This window comes from Engystomops pustulosus, chromosome 8, assembly GCF_040894005.1.
Source record: "Engystomops pustulosus chromosome 8, aEngPut4.maternal, whole genome shotgun sequence".
NCBI lineage: Eukaryota > Metazoa > Chordata > Amphibia > Anura > Leptodactylidae > Engystomops > Engystomops pustulosus.
In genome coordinates, this window is record NC_092418.1 from 52,743,220 (window position 1) to 52,760,152 (window position 16,933).

The 16,933-nt window shown below is 48.4% G+C and overlaps 1 protein-coding gene across 4 annotated transcripts in view; it reads left to right on the forward strand.

Moving 5' to 3' along the window:
• The first annotated feature begins 12,220 nt into the window (after positions 1-12,220).
• LOC140075287 (UTP--glucose-1-phosphate uridylyltransferase-like) overlaps positions 12,221-16,933 on the forward strand; it is a 289,870-nt gene continuing 285,157 nt past the window's right edge. The window contains exons 1-2 of one of the 4 annotated variants that reach the window (XM_072120957.1): positions 12,221-12,399; positions 12,816-12,882. The gene's annotated coding sequence lies outside the window, so the exon portion shown is untranslated. The remainder of the gene's footprint in view (positions 12,400-12,815; positions 12,883-16,933) is intronic. The other 3 variants (XM_072120958.1, XM_072120959.1, XM_072120956.1) reach the window with 3 other exon arrangements.

Here is a 16,933-nt window from a genome sequence, read left to right on the forward strand (position 1 = left end):
GAGGTCTGTGTGGAGGGGAGATGGTGAAGATGGCGGCTGGGGGTCTGTGTGGAGGGGGGCAGGTGAAGATGGTGGCTGGTGGTATGTGGGGGGGCAGGTGAAGATGGTGGCTGGGGTAATGTGTGGAGGAAGGGCAGGTGAAGATGGTGGCTGGGGGTATGTGTGTCTGTGTGGAGGGGGGGGGCAAGTGAAGATGGCATCTGGGGGTCTGTGGGGGGGGCACGTGAAGATGGTGACTGTGGGTATGTGGGGGGGCAGGTGAAGATGGCGGTCTGTGTGTCTGTGTGGAGGGGGGGCAGGGGAAGATGGTGGCTGGTGGGTCTGTGTAGAGGGGGAAAAGGTGAAGATGGCAGCTGGGGGTTTGGGGGGGCAGGTGAAGATGGTGGCTGGGAGTATGTGTAGAGGGGGGTCACATGAAGAAGGTGGCTGGGGGTATGTGGGGGGGCAGGTGAAGATGGTGGCTGGGGGTCTGTGTGGAGGGGGGGCACGTGAAGATAGTGGCTGGGGGTATGTGGGGGGGCAGGCGTAGATGTTGGCAGGGGGTCTGTGTGGAGGGGGGCAGGTGAAGATGGCGGCTGGGGGTCTGTGTGGAGGAGAGCAGGTGAAGATGGCAACTGGGGGTCTGTGTGGAGGGGGGGCAGGTGAAGATGGCGGCTGGGGGTCTGTGTGGAGGGAGGCAGGTGAAGATGGCGGCTGGGGGTCTATGTGGAAGGGGCAGGTGAAGATGGCGGCTGGGGATCTATGTGGAGGGGGGCAGGTGAAGATGGCGGCTGGGGGTCTGTGTGGAGGGGGGGCAGGTGAAGATGGTGGCTGGGGGTCTGTGTGAAGGGGGGGCAGGTGAAGATGGCGGCTGGGGGTCTGTGTGGAGGGGGTGCGGTTGAAGATGGCGGCTGGGGGTCTGTGTGGAGGGGGGGCAGGTGGAGATGGCGGCTGGGGGTCTGTGTGGAGGGGGGGCAGGTGAAGATGGTGGCTGGGGATCCGTGTGGAGGGGGGGCAGGTGAAGATGGCGGCTGGGGGTCTGTCTGGAGGGGGGCAGGTGAAGATTGTGGCTGGGGGTCTGAGTGGAGGGGGGCAGGTCAAGTTGGCGGCTGGGGGTCTGTGTGGAGGGGAGCAGGTGAAGATGGCGGCTGGGGGTCTGTGTGGAGGGGGGGCACGTGAAGATGGCGGCTGGGGGTCTGTGTGGAGGAAAGGCAGGTGAAGATGGCGGCTGGGGGTCTATGTGGAGGGGGGGCAGGTGAAGATGGCGGCTGGGGGTCTGTGTGGAGGGGGGGCAGGTGAAGATGGTGGCTGGGGTTCTGTGTGGAGGGGAGCAGGTGAAGATGGCGGCTGGGGTCTGTGTGGAGGTTGGGCAGGTGAAGATGGTGGCTGGGGGTCTTTGTGGAGGGAAGGCAGGTGAAGATGGCGGCTGGGGGTCTATGTGGAGGGGGGCTGGTGAAGATGGCGGCTGGGGGTCTATGTGGAGGGGGGGCAGGTGAAGATGGCGGCTGAGGGTCTGTGTGGAGGGGGGGCAGGTGAAGATGGTGGCTGGGGGTCTGTGTGGAAGGGGGCAGGTGAAGATGGTGGCTGTGGGTCTGAGTGGAGTGGGGGGGCAGGTGAAGATGGCGGCTGGTGGTCTGTGTTTTAATGGGGGCAGGTGAAGATAGCGGCTGGAGGTCTGTGTGGAGGGGGGTTAGGTGAAGATGGCGGCTGGGGTCTGTATGGAGGAGGGGCAGGTGTAGATGGTGGCTGGGGGTATTTGTGTCTGTGTGGAGGGGGGGCAGGTGAAGATGGCATCTGGGGGTCTGTGGGGGGGCAGGTGAAGATGGTGGCTGGGGGGTCTGTGGGGGGGCCAGGTGAAGATGGTGGCTGGGGGTATGTGTGGAGGGGGGGCACTTGAAGATGGTGGCTGGGGGTATGTGGGGGGGCAGGTGAAGATGGTGGCTGGGGGTATGTGTGGAGGGGGGGCACGTGAAGATGGTGGCTGGAGGTATGTGGGGGGCAGGGGAAGATGGCGGCTGGGGGTCTGTGTGGAGGGGGGCAGGTGAAGATGGCGGCTGGGGTTCTGTATGGAGGGGGGGCAGGTGAAGATGGCGGCTGCGGGTCTGTGTGGAGGAGGGGCAGGTGAAGATGGTGGCTGGGGGTATGTGTGTCTGTGTGGAGGGGGGCAGGTGAAGATGGCAGCTGGGGCTCTGTGTGGAGGAGGGGCAGGTGAAGATGGCGGCTGGGGGTCTGTGTTGAGGGGGGGCAGGTAAAGATGGCTGCTGGGGGTCTGTGTGGAGGGGAGCAGGTGAAGATGGCGGCTGGGGTTCTGTGTGGAGGGGGGGCAGGTGAATATGGCGGCTGGGGGTTTATGTGGAGGGGGGCAGGTGAAGATGGCGGCTGGGGGTCTGTGTGGAGGGGGGGCAGGTGAAGATGGCGGCTGGGGGTCTGTGTGGAGGGGGGGCAGGTGAAGATGGTGGCTGGGGGTCTGTGTGGAGGGGGGGCAGGTTAAGATGGCGGCTGGGGGTCTGTGTGGAGGGGCGCAGGTGAAGATGGCGGCTGGGGGTCTGTGTGGAGGGGGGGCAGGTGAAAATGGTGGCTAGGGGTCTGTGTGGAGGAGGGGCAGGTGAAGATGGTGGCTGGGGGTATGTGTGTCTGTGTGGAGGGGGGACAGGTGAAGATGGCATCTGGGGGTCTGTGGGGGGGCAGGTGAAGATGGTGACTGGGGGTCTGTGGGGGGGCAGGGGAAAGATGAAGATGGCAGCTGGGGGTTTGTGGGGGGCAGGTGAAGATGGCGGCTGGGGGTCTGTGTGGAGGGGCGCAGGTGAAGATAGCGGCTGGGGGTCTGTGTGGAGGAGGGGCAGGTGAAGATGGTGGCTGGGTGTATGTGTGTCTGTGTGGAGGGGGGACAGGTGAAGATGGCATCTGGGGGTCTGTGGGGGGGCAGGTGAAGATGGTGACTGGGGGTCTGTGGGGGGGCAGGGGAAAGGTGAAGATGGCAGCTGGGGGTTTGTGGGGGGCAGGTGAAGGTGGTGGCTGGGGGTATGTGTGGAGGGGGGGCACGTGAAGATGGTGGCTGGGGGTATGTGGGGGGACAGGTGAAGATGGTGGCTAGGGGTATGTGTGGAGGGGAGGCAAATGAAAATGGTGGCTGGGGGTATGTGGGGGGGGCAGGCGAAGATTGCGGTCTCTGTGTCTGTGTGGAGGGGGGGCAGGGAAAGATGGTGGCTGGGGGGTCTGTGTGGAGGGGGGAAAGGTGAAGATGGCAGCTGGGTGTATGTGGGGGGCAGGTGAAGATGGTGGCTGGGGGTATGTGTGGAGGGGGGGCACGTGAAGATGGTGGCTTGGGGTATGAGGGGGGGCAGGTGAAGATGGTGGCTGGGGGTATGTGTGGAGGGGGGCACATGAAGATCGTGGCTGGGGGTATGTGGGGGGGGCAGGCGAAGATGCCGGCTGGGGGTATGTGGGGGGGCAGGCGAAGATGGCGTCTGGGGGTATGTGTGTCTGTGTCGAGGGAGGCAGGTGAAGATGGTGGCTGTGTCCTCTGCCCCTCCACCCCAGGCGCTGCGTCCTCTGCCTCTCCCCCCAGGCGCTGTGCTCTCTGCCCCTCCCCTCGGGCGCTGCATCCTCTGCCCCTCCCCCCGGCGCTGTGTCCTCTGCCCCTCTCCCCGGGCGCTGTATCCTCTGCCCCTCCCCCCGGCCGTCGTGTCCTCTGCCCCTCCCCCTGGGCGATGTGTCCTCTGCCCCTCCCCCTGGGCGCTGTGTCCTCTGTATTTTTTTTTAGAAATAAAATGGTTAAAGTGAGTGTGTCTGCATTTTTATTTCAATAAAAATATTTCTTAGAAGTTTTTTTTGTGTTGCTCATTAATGAGACCATAAACTAGACAGCAAATTATACAAAGGGTGGGCTTAATGTTTGCCTTCTTTTTGTTGGCAATTTTACACTAATGCCCATACCATCACCCTAGTACCCATCGCCACCAGGGGTGCCGGAAAGATCCGGGTACAAATCAGTACCTGGCCTGGCCTTAGTTATGAACACCACTCCTATGGCAAATTATACCAAGTGACCCAAAAGACTTTTTTTAGAAAATTATATTGAAAAAAAGTGCAGACACGCCGTCATTAACATCTTATTTCTTTAATAGTTTTGGTCATTGTGAACTATCAAATCCAAAATAGTCCACAGCAAGCACGCTTCTGTATGACAAAAAAAAAAACCACACACACACAAAAAAACAAGGGCTCGTTGCCATGGGGTTGTGGCGTGAATATTGGTGACAGTGGTTTCGTTGGTGTTGTATGTGGGAACATACCAGAAATACTCGCCTGTCGCGATCAAAGAATGCACTGACTATATGCTGAGCGCGGTATCACTAGTAGCTCCTCAAAAAAATTTGCATAAGTGTTTATAAAACTTTTATCCAACAATCTTGGAGGAACAAAAGTTTTTGTTAAACAAGGATTGGGCTACACTCAATTAAAGGAACGCTCTGAAGATGTCTGGATAGGAGGATCAGAGAGGCTGCTGGGGTGTGGAGTAGCAGTGCAGTGTAGCCTCAGCTCCGGCTACGCCACACCCCCGTAGCCTCTTTAGAAAATTTTCATATTACCCTGATTAAAGATTAGCAAAGATAGAGGGGGGTAGCCTAAAAAAGGCTATCCTTACATTCGATAGATGCACCTACCACTGAATCTACCTTAACCCCTTAACGCTGAAGCCACTTTTCACCTTCCTGACACAGCCCATTTTTTTGAAATCTGCCCTGTGTCACTATAAATGGTTATAACTTTGGAACGCTTTAACATATCCAAGTGATTTTAAAATAGTTTTCTCGTGACGCTTTGTACTTCATGTTAGTTTAAAAATTTTGGTGGTATGTTTTGCATTTATTTATGAGAAAATCAGATGTTTGGTGAAAATTTGGAAAAATTCTTGATTTTCGAACTTCAAAATGTTCTACTTTTTCCATACATAGTCATAACCGCAAAAAAACGTAATAACTAACATTCACTAAATGTCTAATTTATGTGGACATGGTTTTTTATGCATACTCTTATATTTGTAGGATGTTATGGGCCTTTGAACGTTAGGTGCGATTTTTCACATTTTCATAAAAAACGCAAAATCCTGCTATTGAGGGACCTGCTCAGGTTTTAAATCACTTTGAGAGGCCTAAATAAAAGTAAAACCCCATAAATTACCCCATTATAGAAACTACACCCCTCAACGTACGTAAAACAACTTTTATGAATTTTATTAACCCTTTAATTATTTTACAGGGGTTAAAACAAAATCGGATACAATTTTGAAAGTAAACTTTTTTGGCTAAATGAATGTGTTTTTCCAAAAATTTACAAATTCTCAGTGGATAAAATACCAAAACGCTCCACAAAATTTGATACCCAATCCCTCCGCCGTATAACAATACCCCATATGTGGTGGTAACCTGCTGTATGGGCACACGCCAGGGCATCGAAGGGAAGCTGCGCCATTCAGAGCAGATTATGCATTGTCACTTTTTATTGGCTATACAATCTTTATTTTTTTGGCAATTTGGACATATAAGGGCTTATTTTTTGCGACATAAGATACACTTTACAAATAATTAATTTTCGTGGGTCATTAGCTTATTGAAGAGATTTTATTAACTCTTGAATGTATGGGTGAAAAGAAAATTGTCAATTTTGGTTTACTTTTTTTTCGTATTTTTTGGGGGTCGTACACTAAAAATACTATATTATCTTTATTCTATAGGTCCCTACGATTACGGTGATACCTCATTTATACAGTTTTTCATTTATTTTTACAATTTTACTGGATAAAAACTAATATAGAGGAAATCTCATTTGTTTTTGCATCGCCATCTTTTCGGAGATGTAACTTTAATATTTTTTGGTTGACAGAGCTAGTTTTGGGCTTATTTTTTACGAGTTGAGTTGTTCTTTTCAGTGGTACCATTTTGGCGCACATAACTTTTTTTTATCACTTTTTAGAACATTTTTGTGTAGAGATTTTATGAAAAATGTACATTTTTGGCGTTTTTTACGGGTTTTGTTTTTACGACGTTCACCGAGCGGGTCCAATAATGTTTCTGAGTTATTGTACGGATTATTACGGACGCGGCGATACCAAATATGTGGGGTTTTTTGGCGATTTTGTGTTTTTTTCACTTTATTGTATGTGTATAGGGAATATTTGTGTTTAGGGGACTTTAACTTTATTTAATTAATTCTTTTTATTAAAAAATTATTTTATGTAGTGTTTTTAACATTTTTTTATTAACTTTTACAGGTTAGCTTGAACAAGTGATCCACTGATCACTTGTTCAAGCTCTTATTCACATTACACAGTGTAATACAGATGTATTACACTGTGTAATGTAACACACTGAGCATGCTGCGCATGCTCAGTGTGTTACAGCCGGGTCCTGTCAGAAGGCAGGACCCGGCTCCCGGCAGGAGGATCGCGCAGCCCCGGGCACCGGCAGTCCCGGGGCTGCGATCGGAGCAGCGGACCCCCCCGGTAAGCGCCGCGGGGGGGTCCGATTCTTCTCAAATGCCCCTAGCACGCCGGGCATGTCAGGGGTGTTAGAGGCGGGTGTCGGCTATAATATATAGCCGACAACCACAGCTTCTGGCGCGGGCTCCGCTCTGGAGCCGGCGCCAGAAGCATGACGTACTATTACCGCATTTTGCGGGAACGCACCCCCCGCCATGCAGTAATAGTACGTCAAATGTCGGGAAGGGGTTAATAGGTAGATCCATATTGGTAGGTTTCATTTAAAATGTTTTTTGTTATACCCTTGTCCTCTGAGGTCAGTAGTAGACTGCAGCAGGCCTGGAGCTTGTCCTGCTTTTGAGGGAATGTTCTATTGTGCCACATTAAAAAAAAGGTGAATTAATGTATATTAAAAAATTAAAAATGTCCTTTTATTTCTCCTCACTTTAGTTTTTTAACATTCTATCTGCAACACCCTCGCCGATGCAATGGCGAAGGAGTGCTTGCGAATACGTCCCACAGCATGTCATCACATCACACAGGGGACATTGCAGTGGTAGCTCCTGCCTGGCAAAGCAGGAGTTAAGTGTTTTGTATGATTCAAGATCTGTCATCCAATCACTTGTATTGCATTCTGTCTAATGTAAGCTGAGATGTAATTGGAGGAGCAGCCACCACCTGACCAGGGGAGTTACAAAACCACTGGCCAGGAATGTTCTAGAGAGGAGTCTCTCCCAGGAGGGAGAAGAGACCAGTCCTGGTCAGACCTGAGGGTCTGCAGGACATCAAAAGAGTTTAGTTTTAGCCTAGCTCAGATCAGAAGAAGCAGACTGGATTACCCCAGTCCAGACTCTATTCAGCCAGCATACCATACCAGAGCAGGAAGAGCCTAGCCCCTGCCTCTGAAGAGTGGAGCTAATAGATAAGAGTTAGTGAGGAAAGGGGTATCATCCTACCTTCAAGGGTGATACCTGAAGCACTCCAGGACAAGCTGAAGCTTCCTATTAGGACACAGCTACCTCCTAGCCTGCCCTCTGCATCCAGGCTGGCGATCTACCTCCTGTGGCTTCCTCCAGCTGCATCTCAGCAATCCACTACCATTCTGTTAAAGGCACGTTGCTGCGGTTCCTGTCGGTTCCAATAAAGAACTGTAAGTTGTTTATGTTCAACCTCTGCCTTCGTCTGGTCCCTGCTACTACGGCTGCCATCATCACGGGCACCCTGTCCACCACACAGAGACTCATACTCTAGACACCAAAGGGTTGCCCCAGGGAGATCCGCTATAGCAGCCTCTCCCTCATCATTTCTTGCCAACACCACCCTGCTGGAGACCTGCCAGGCTGTAGGACAGCCCTCCGGTTCCGCATACCAAGCACCGTGACACTAGCGTGCCTAGGCCGCAACCGCCAGCCACTCAGGTACTGCGGGCCCCGGCTGACTCCAGGCCCCGAGAAAAGGCTAGGCCCCGGTGGGGGATGTTGCAAGTGGCGTCACGAACAGGATCTATACTTCTGTGCCTTATTCTGGCACTAAAGACTATCCTTTATTGAAAAGACTGTGCTGCCTAACCCTGCTGCCATTCGGGTTTAGGCCCAAGTGATTGTGTGTTTCTGCATTGAACTGTATTACTGCTGCCACGTGCTGTAGAGCTCCGCTCCAGCACACAAGAGGTTAATCCCTGCAAAGAACTTTGTCAGCTCTGCTACATCCGGCGCTGTCGTGCCTGAAGCATTTTACCTCACGAAACTGTGGCACAGCAAGTAATTCCAGCCCGCCAAAACTTTCACTGGCGGGAAACCTCTCGCGCTGCAACGCCAGTGAAAGCCCACGAGGTACCTCAGAGTCAGCGCAGCCGCCATCCAGCATCAAAGAGGTTAATCGGCCATCTTGGATTTCTCCACGTGCTGTCTCCTGTCCTGCTGACATGCCGCACAGCCTCAGAGATGAAGAACCAAGTGTCGCATGGCTTGCCCACGAGCCTCGGGCCCCTTCCTCTGCTGCACCGCTTACTGCTGTCTCCGGTACGCAGTCTTCAATGGCGGATTCTCCACAGTGGCTGCCTCCTCTGATGACGGACCTCCTGAGGACCACCGCGGATGTGAGTACCATGGCCCCCAGGGCCTATATCACAGTGACTGTGACTATATCTCCCTTAGCCCCGGCTGGGGTACAGTCCGGCCTCCCTGCAGAGGGTCAACATCTCCCCATAGGAGGCCCGGCTACAAAAGGGACTCTCTTAAAGGGGCCTGACCCCTTATCTAATGCTGCTGATCGTCCTACGGAGTATCCAGGACCACCTGCTAAGAGGCCCAGGCTGTCCGGTGAGAACGCCCTGCCAGCTACAGAGGTTACCACCGCCAGCGCAACAGCGCCCCCAAGAGCTGCAGGTCAGTCCAGGAACAACAATCCTTCAGCTGTCAGCAGTGAAGAAGTTACAGCTCCTGCGGTCATCATCATGCGCTCCACAGCGCCCCCAGCTACAGAAGGTCAGCCAGAGAAGTGCCTGTCTCCTTCCTTTGCTGAGATGCCTGCCGTCGCAGGTGACCTCCCTGCTGTTCCAGCTCCAGCTTCTGGGTGTTTCATGTCAGCAGTTCCAGTGTCTACCACCAGATGTCTTCAGGTGACGGATCTCAACACTGCTTTCTTCACCCAGGCTGATGATGTCCATGCTGCAGTTCCTGCTCCCATGCCTGCAGCCATTGCTCTTGAGCAGCAAGATTAACCCCTGATGGGCTGAAAGCCTTCTTCAGGTACTGTGTACATATTGTATATTTCTGCCCCTATCCCTATAGAGCCAGAAACTGTCCTGAGACTCTCACCCTTATTTATCTCAGTCAAGAGATTTTCCACTGTCATGTGCTATGACAGCACCCTTCCTCTGCCACAGCAGGGATTCCTTCAAAGGACTCTGTCCCTCTACACTAGAGGAGACCCTTTGCTTCTTAGTGCACTTTTCCCCACATCAAGGGCTGTACCCAGAAGATGGACTTTGTTACTAGAGACCTTCTGAGAGACTTTCGCCGGATACTACCAGGAAAAGTTGCCATGTAATTTATTATTATTTTGCACTTAATGCCTTTCCTTTTAGGTACGGACATTATGTTTGCACTTCCATGCCTTTCCTTTGCAGGAAAAGAGACATTTACTATCTTGCTACCCTGAGTAGCCTATCTATCTGTAACGTTGTAATGTTATAAGATGTGTACCCATTGGGCTTCTAAGCCAATGTGAGTTAACCTGGTTGCACACTGTCAAAATATATGCCAGTAGTCTGCATTAACCCTTTCATAGGCTTTAGAGGTTGTAGTGTGGCTGTGTCGGACCGTCTTTTTGTAAAACACTGACCTGCTACTACGGCTGCCATCATCACGAGCACCCTGTCCACCACACAGAGACTCATACTCTAGACACCAAAGGGTTGCCCCAGGGAGATCCGCTATAGCAGCCTCTCCCTCATCATTTCTTGCCAACACCACCCTGCTGGAGACCTGCCAGGCTGTAGGACAGCCCTCCGGTTCCCCATACCAAGCACCGTGACACTAGCGTGCCTAGGCCGCAACCGCCAGCCACTCAGGTACTGCGGGCCCCGGCTGACTCCAGGCCCCGAGAAAAGGCTAGGCCCCGGTGGGGGATGTTGCATATCCCTCTCTGTAGAGCCTAGAATAGTGACAGCTCCGCTCTATCCCTCTCTCAAGAGACTAGAATAGTGACAGCTCCGCTCTATCCCTCTCTGTACAGCCTAGAATAGTGACAGCTCCGCTCTATCCCTCTGTACAGACTAGAATAGTGACAGCTCTGCTCTATCCCTCTTTGTACAGACTAGAATAGTGACAGCTCTGCTCTATCCCTCTCTGTACAGCCTAGAATCGTGACAGCTCCGCTCTATACCTCTCTGTACAGCCTAGAATAGTGACAGCTCCGCTCTATCCCTCTCTGTACAGCCTAGAATCGTGACAGCTCCGCTCTATCCCTCTCTGTACAGCCTAGAATAGTGACAGCTCCACTCTATCCCTCTCTGTACAGCCTAGAATAGTGACAGCTCCACTCTATCCCTCTCTGTACAGACTAGAATAGTGACAGTTCCGCTTTATCCATCTACAGAGCCAGCTCTGTACTGAACAGACTAGGTTATGGATCTACTTCTCATAACTCCATTTTAGTCTTAAACTTACAAATACAGAGTAATGGCCTCAAGTAGATGAATGTATGCTCTCCCGGATGATCATACAACCGTGCACAGGAGAGAGGAGGAGTGAGTGCTGCTCTTCCGGGTGATGATACAGCCGTGCACAGGAGAGAGGAGGAGTGAGTGCTGCTCTCCCGGGCCATCATACAGCCACACACAAGAGAGAGGAGGAGTGAGCGCTGCTCTCCCGGGCCATCATACAGCCACACACAGTAGAGAGGAGGAGTGAGCGCTGCTCTCCCGGGCCATCATACAGCCACACACAGGAGAGAGGAGGAGTGAGCGCTGCTCTCCCGGGCCATCATACAGCCGCGCACAGGAGAGAGGAGGAGTGAGCGCTGCTCTCCCGGGCCATCATACAGCCACACACAGGAGAGAGGAGGAGTGAGCGCTGCTCTACCGGGCCATCATACAGCCGCGCACAGGAGAGAGGAGGAGTGAGTGCTGTTCTCCCGGGCCATCATACAACCGCGCACAGGAGAGAGGAGGAGTGAGCGGCTACTGCTGTAGCAAATCAAAATACAGGACATTTCCTTTGTTTTTCAGCCCACTGTGCGGTGAGACAACATGCTTACTGAAATTATGACCAGGCGCCATTTGTGTGCATGGGGCCTAAGGCCTTGTGTACAGGAATGTGTGTGTGCTAGGGCGAGAGGTCCATCCATTCAGGATAAGAAGTGGGGCACAGGCGTCCCATAGTCTTAGGAGCATAGTGCATGATATCTAATCCAAAAATAGGAAATAGTCCTTTCTATATGAGGCATCTATATTCCATAACTCAGAAGGACCTTTCCTACATGTGACCTTCTCACTATATAATAGATAGGAAAGGTCCTTCTGGGTCCAATCTCCCCATACATATAGTTGATAGAAAAGGTCCTTCTGGATCATGGGAAATAGTTATTTTTATATGAGGGGGCTAAACCTCATTACCCAGAAGGACCTTCTCCTGCATAACCCAATGTCCTCCTATAGTAGATAGGAAAGGTCCTTCTGGGTCCAATCTCCCCATACATATAGTAGATAGAAAAGGTCCTTCTGGATCAGGGGAAATAGTCATTTCTATATGAGGCGGCTAAACCCCATTACTCAGAAGGACCTTCTCCTACATAACCCAATCTCCCCATATAGTAGATAGAAAGGGTCCTTCTGGACAAGGGGAAATGGTACAGTTTGGTACTTTAGTCAATATTAAAAAATATCCAAAATATAAAATAAGTGTGTATTTAGCGTGAAGAAGCCAAAAACTTTCATAGATCAAGTCCAAACCAATAAGAGAATAAAGAGTCCCTCCAGGTCATGAGGAATAGACAGTTGCTTCAGAGCCCACTAATTCCCATGACTGGGAAGGACCAGGTTATAGGAAATAGCCTCTTCCATGGGAGATGGCTAAATATTAGAACTATCCAGCACGTCACCACTAGGGGTCGCATAGGTCCTTCCCAGTCATGGGAAATAGACAGCTCATACAGAGCCAGCTAAATCCCATGACTGGGGAGGACGGGTACCTCTGAGTCATGGGATTTAGTCACAACCATCGATTAATGTGTAGACACACAGAACTCCTCCCTGCTTCCTGTTACGTGCGCAGTACATGATTGTAGGAAGTCCCACCTCTTCCCTTTATGTCATAACAACCAGGAGTACAATAATCTTGTGGCCGCTACTAAGGAAATAGGTTCCCAGGAAGTTTACTGCAGTCTCATTCTGAACTGTTTGAGGTGGGCAGACAATCATCTGTAAAGACAAAGTGGTAATTTTTTTTTACACTTTTATGATACGACCAGCTGGTGCTTAACGCAAGAATGAATCCGTTTCTGTATCTGGCTCATGTCTGCCTTCTGGACGCTGTTATGTAGAGACCTAGATGTTCGTCAGTCAGATGCTCGTCCGATCAGTCAGAGACACCCAGTGATGTCACTTGAGTGCAGCCTCCCAAGTTATTCTTCCCTTGTGTTACATATGTGTGACTGAAAGAGGTTTGGCCGTTGGAATCTCGCTGATCAACTTTTGACAAATCCTAGACCTGTGTGATCACTTTCCACTAATCATCTAGAAAAATGATGCAGCATATACAAGACAAAGATCCGTTAGTTTAACCTCTTAATGACCTGACTGTATTTAGTTTTATCACTCCCCACATTTCAAAAGCTGTAACCTTTTTTTCAGATTTCGATATAGCCAGTTGGATGTCATTATTTGTGGGACGAGATGACCTTTTTTTATTACTACCAATGTGAGGACTATACTATACTTTTTGATCTATTCAAAGTAAATATATTCAAATTTTTATGTCTGACAAAAAGGTGGCAAATCAGATGTTTGGCCCTTTTGTTTTCCATTTCAGTGTTCGCCACAAGGAATAATCATTTTCATGTATTGATAGATCAGACATTGTGAGATGTGATGTTAGCTATCTTGTTTTGGTTTATGAGTGTTTATTTTTATTTCTGGGCTAAAGAAAGGAGGAGGATTTCATACTACTATTTAATTTTCTTTTCATATGGCATGAAAAAAAAAAACAACCAAGCAATGAACATGTTATACTAACATAAAATGTTCTAAGAAAGGATGGGTTGTTTCTAGACCTTCAATAGACACTTATGTGTGGGTGAGCCTTTAAACCCCTTGCCACAAACCATCATAATAGTACATCAGCCTGTATATCAAAGGGTTATGGAGACGGCTCACAGGCTGAGCCCCCTCCATACAGACATATTGCAGCAAACTCCCATGTTGTCTCTGCTGGATGTAAACCTTTACATGCTGACGGCATTTAACAGCCTGCAGTTAAAAACAGCCTTGCTACACGTGATGTTTTTAGGGAGCGATGATCATTTACAGTGACAGCCTGAAGTCCAGGATTAACTTACCCAAGGGGGTCTAAAAAATAGTAAAAAAAAAAAAATAGAAAGAAAAAATAAAAGTCCAGTTCACTCCGCGTCCCAAAAGTCTCTGGAGAGATTTATCAAAAGTGTCTGAAGTAGAACTGTTCTAGTTGCCCATGGCAACCGATCAGAGCCCAAGTTTCATTTTCACACAACTGTTTATAAAATTACAGCTGATCTTTGATTGGGTTCCATGGGTAACTAGAACAGTTTTACCTCAGACATTTCTGATAAATCTCGCCCTATCTCTATATTCCTATCCATATTACCTCACACATAAGCTGTCTTATACTCATTGCCTATAGTAACCATTAAAGCTCCAAGCTCATATCAATGACCTGTGGCAAAATAGCAACCAATCACAGATCAGCTTCTAACTGCCGCAGAAGCAGACAATGGTTCTTGTATATGGTAGTTAATAAGTGTATTTTGGAAAATGTGGGGTGAAAATTTCGGCTCAAAACAGAGTTTATGATGTTCCCTGAGTCACAGGGGTGGAGCTGTTATATACTCATAAAAATTCAAATATAATTGATCGAAAACGGACAAAAACGGTAAAAAATGGATGTGTTTTCAAAAAACGCATGTATTTTCAAAAACACATGCATTTTTTAAACAGACTTCTTAAAAACTGACTACAAACGGGTTAAAAATGCTAAAGTGTGCCACTACCATTAGATCGGTGGCACACGTGGCGTTTTGAACCTGTTTTGGGAGTTTTTAAGCAGTTTGTTAAAAAACGCATCTGTTTTTGACCGCTTTTTACCAATTTAACGCATGGCATCCTACTTTTACTCCATTCCTGGTTTGGGCATCAAAAAATGCATCTGCAAAAAAAAATGTGTGGTTGCACCCTAACAAAGGAGACCGAGCAAGAGTGTTTGAATTTATGTGGCGATATGTATGGTTCCTGTCCATTGAGTGTGTCTTTCTACTCCTACCCTGCATAAACAGGAAATGAGCTCATGCACACAATCGAATTTGGGGCAATTTAGGCTTCCCATGGTTCCCCGAAAACGCAAATGTGATCGGGCCGAGCGGAACGTGTGACCACGGCCTTACAAACTACGGATAGAACGCAAGTGGGAGGGGGTTTAGCCAAAACGCATATGCATTTAACATGCCTTTGGGGGGGGGTGGGGTCTTGGCCCCACGTGCCATTTTTGGGGGGGGCGCCGATCGTTGCCTGTAGGCACTGCCTGAAATATGGCGTCTGTGACGTCATCTTAAAGGTACAGTGTCAGCTTATGCATAGGCTGACACTGCTAATACCCTGCAATACATCAATATTGCAGAGTATTATCATGATTGCTTGTTCATGTCCCATGGTGGAAACAATAAAAAAGTGAAAAAAAAAATCTTATTCATTAAAAAACAAAGCAATAAAATAAAGCAATAAATCAATAAAAATGCCGGTAACACCCTAACATATAACACTATAAGAGACATATAATACTAAAAAAAGTCTAAATAATAACACAAACCCCACATATATCGTATCACTGCGCAACAACCCGTAGAATAAAAGTAAATAATTATTGAACCCACACAATGAACGCTGTTAAAAAAACTGTTAAAAACACGCCAAAAATTATGATTTTTACCTATTGAATCCCACAAAAAATGCAATAAAAAGCAAAAAACATATGTACTCCAGAATGATACTGTTGCAAAGTACAACATGTCCCGCAAAAAACAAACCATCAACCAGCTCCATAGCCAAAAAAGTTAAAATGTTATACCACTTGGAAGACGGCAATGCAAAAATGATAGATTTTTCCCCCCATAAGGTTTTATTTGGCAAATTTAGTAAAACGTAAGAAAAAATATTCATGTATGGTATCCCCGTAATTGTACTGCCCCATAGATTAAAGATAACATGTTTATTAGGCTATATGGTGAACACCAAAAAAAAATAAAAAAAAAATCCAGTACTGAATTGATGCTTTTCTACTCCTGCCCTCAAAAAAATATTCCTACATTTTCAACAATAGGGGATACCAACCCCAAAATGGTAACACTGGAAAAAGTCTGACAGAACCGATCTCCCATAAACCCATGTTCACGTTGGGTTATAAGGTTATGTACATCGAGATACTCCAGGATAGCACTTCAAATCATCAAATATTAAAAATAACGGTCTGCTATCACGGTGCATAGTTCATGTAGAACCCGTGGCTGTATGCCAACTGGCCCCAATAATTTATCTATCTTAGTGGTTGCGTGGCGGCGCCATACCATTTCCTGGGTTAAACTGTTGACATTCCAAAGAGAATTTACATTATTCCTCATTGTGTCTTCCACCAGGGGATTTTCCTGGGTAAAGGCAGTCGAGAAGGCGACATTCAGTAGATTTGCCCTTTCCTCATCTCCTTCCACCATAACCCCCATGTTATTCCAAAGATGGCCCACATTCTCCGTTTTAGTTTCTTATCATTTATATACTTGAAAAATAACTTGGGATTATTTTTGCTCTCCCTGGCAATATTTCTCTCAGTCTCAGCCTTTATCTGCTTTTTACAGGATTTATTTTTCTCTATAATCCTGTAACGCCTCATAGCTACCTTCACGTTTTAGCACCTTAACCCCTTCACGCTCCATGACGGATATATTCGCCATGGAGCTGTGAAGGTTGTGTGAAGAAGGCTCACGGGCTGAGCCTTCTTCATACAGAGATGGGCTTTGCCGCCGGCAAAGACGCCGGCGGCACTTTAAATTTGGCGGCGCATGGGCGCCGCCATCTTGCCTCTGATCGGTTGCCATCGGTTGCCATGGTAGCCTCGGGTCTTCGTTTGACCCGAGGATACATGGCTTCTGCATATCCATTACAATGAGCCTATGGCTCATTGTAATGTATAGTGAGCAGAAATGCCATATACTGCGATACAGTAGTATTGCAGTATATGGCAGGAGCGATCAGACCATCTAGGGTTAATGTACCCTAGAGGGTCTAAGAAATAGTGGGAAAAAAAAGAAAAAAAAAGTTTAAAAAATGTAAAAAAATAATAAAATATTAAAAGTTCAAATCACCCCCCTTTCCCTAGAACTGATATAAAATATAATAAATAGTAAAAATCACAGACACATTAGGTATCGCCGCATCCTAAAATGCCCGATCTATCAAAATATAAAAACGGTTATTGACGGCGGTGACCTCCGGAACGGCAAATGGCGCCCAAATGTCCAAAACGCGACTTTTACACCTTGTTAGATGACATAAAAAATGTAATAAAAAATGATCAAAATGTCGCACAGTCCTCAAAACGGTAGCAATGAGAACGTTGGCTCATTTCGCAAAAAATGACACCTCACACAGCTCCATGCGCCAAAGTATGAAAAAGTTATTCGCGTCAGAAGATGGCAAAAAATTTTTTTTCTTTTTTGTACACATTCGTTTAA